This window comes from Struthio camelus, chromosome 3, assembly GCF_040807025.1.
Source record: "Struthio camelus isolate bStrCam1 chromosome 3, bStrCam1.hap1, whole genome shotgun sequence".
In the NCBI taxonomy this organism is placed as follows: domain Eukaryota; kingdom Metazoa; phylum Chordata; class Aves; order Struthioniformes; family Struthionidae; genus Struthio; species Struthio camelus.
Genome location: NC_090944.1, coordinates 113,965,345 through 113,968,014, shown reverse-complemented (window position 1 = coordinate 113,968,014; position 2,670 = coordinate 113,965,345).

The window sequence follows — 2,670 nt, the reverse complement described above, 5'->3', positions numbered from 1 at the left end:
AGTGTTGCTCGCTGACCATCTGGTTGCATTGTGGTGTATCTGTTATCCATCTTTAATAAGTACTCTCTATCAAAGTCTTCAGTTTAGTTTTAATGAGAAATTAAACACCTCAAAACGTCTGAATAATTCAACTTGCAGTTAACAAGCGTTGGCCTGTGGAAACTTAGTATTGTATGAAATGGCCTTGCTGATAGCACGAGCAACAGTTTTCTTCCTGGGAATATATAGCTACTGCAGTGTTGAGAGTTGCATCGAAATGGGTATTTGGTTAAAACAACTCAAAAGCTGCATACCTGAGAGACTGCGTGGTTAATACTAAGTTCTTGCTCATCTTATACTATTATGAAAATTATAGCCAGAAAAAGAGAACGATAAATTAACTTGTGCATCTTTAAGAAGACTGAAATATCTTTTGAGTGGTGCAGGTGTTCAAAACCTAATTTTTTTTTTTTATGAGAGCAAACCTTTTTTTTTGAAGGTGATGTTAGTTTGAACAACTGTGCAACTTATTACAAGTCATCTTATCAGATAGGCATATGAGTTGCAGAACATGCAATTGTAATAAGAGGCTCTATTGCTGATCCATTAGACCAAAAACAGCCGAAAAGCTTCTGAAGATGGTACGTATATTTTGCGTAAAGCAGGCTGAGATGGAAGATCAGAGGGGCATTGTTGCAAAGGCTTACAAGCTCCTCCTAAGTGGAAAATTATGACATTTGCATGTAGCTGATAGAAGAAAGGTGAGGGAGGAGTTACATCTGCTTCACCTTCTGCTAGTCTTAATTATTTGGCAAGCTGTTGAAATGTGGTGTATTCTGTTTCTTCACCTTTCTAACAAATGGTGAGGACATGAACAAAGGTGAGTGCGCTGCTCTGATCCAGATCTGCCTTTCCTTGACAGTTTTATCTTGCTATGCTGTAGAAACAATGAGTACGTTCAGATGTGAATCTACCCAAACTCTTTTGGGAGATCAGAGAAGCCTTAGCTGAAATGTTATTTGGCTTGGGCCCCCTCTGTAGCAGATACGTAGAGTCTCTTTAGATTCTTCCTCGTGAAAAGTAGCACAGATACCACTTACCACACTTTTTTTGTGCTACAAAGGAAACACGTGTCCAAAAATAATTAAAAATGAAACCTTGACAAAATATTAAATAATTGAGTGCTTTTACATTTTGGAACATAATCCCTACCTGAAAAGGTTTACAAACTACCACTTTTTTGTGTGAGTATCCAACAAATCTGTTTTGATACTGGCTTGGCCTCAGGAAACTATTGGAAAACACTTTATAGTTAATTTTTATTTATCATGTGGGGCAGAAACACATTTCCATAGAGAATGCCCAGCTGTGGTGTGATTAATAGAGTATCATTTGATGTTTCAATGCTATGTTGGCTGGTTAAATGGAGCAGCAGCGATCCAACAGATCAGTTTGATCTGAAGTGCAGAGTGGGGAGAGTGCAGCCTCCATGTTCGTGAAGTTTTTCACAGTATGAGAGAGAATCCCTTTTACAGCAGGACTTAAGAGACAAAATGATGGGACTGTAGCCAGAGCCAGCATTAAGTGTGACTAGTCCTCTCTTTTCTCTGCTGACACACTTGATAATTTGTATTTGCCCTGCTTGAGCATAGCTGTGTCTTCCAAGTCATATGGTCCCTAGGCCCTGTTGGCTCTCCAGAGAAGCGGGTGGAACGTTTTATTTTTTACTTTATTTTACTTTATTTTAGTCAGAACTTTAAGTATTTTACTTCAGTGGACTATGAAACGACATTTCCTCACTGGGTCTAGAAGTTGTTCTTCTATCCATATCTAACAATATAAAATTCCGTAAAGCAAAATTACAGATGCAGTACACCTAGCTACAGAATGTTTACTTGGTGTCATTTAGGCTTACAAAAACTTTGGAATAAAATATTAACTCCAAGAGTTATGGAAAGATCAAATTTGCATAATGTTTACTGACTCCTAATTTTAAAAAAAATTGGGGGTCAAATGACATAACACTGCTACTTCAACACAATTTATTCAGAAGAAATACCTTCTGTTTGTTTAATCTCTCCTAGCCGAGCGATAACTTTTTGGTTTCTTTCGCCAGTTGTATGTTTATACAGATAGTTTAAAAACGGGAATTCTTCTTTGCCACCTTCTCCCAAGAAAAAATGCCCCCTAAAAAACTCATAGCTTTAATTTGGCACCCTGCAGTCTTGTAAGAACTTACACTGTCTGTAAACTCGAGATCATAGAGAAAAAAAAAAAAGTGTGCCTTTATCATGAGCTTGAAGTTTTTGGTTACACTTGTGACGTATTTTCTCTGAGGCCTATAATTTTTTTTAATGCAAAAAACCCTAGGCTCTTATCCAAGAGCTTAAAATACAAGAGAAACGAGCAAAAATGACAGTGTTGTATGACAGAAATGTAGTAAGCAGCAAGGCTGACTTGCCTGCAGTTGGCTGATCTTGGTGAGGGATGATACCACGTGTGGGGTCCAGAGGGGTGGGCCCCATGTCAGGTAAGTTAGGACCTTTTTACATAGACATGACAATGTACCAAGCGTTAAAGTCAATGCAACAATTTACTTCCATTTCAGTGGCTGCTTTATGATACCCTAAAGCATCTCAGAAGAACTGAGAAAATGACGTTTCAGTCAAAGATGCTTTTACTTGCAAATAG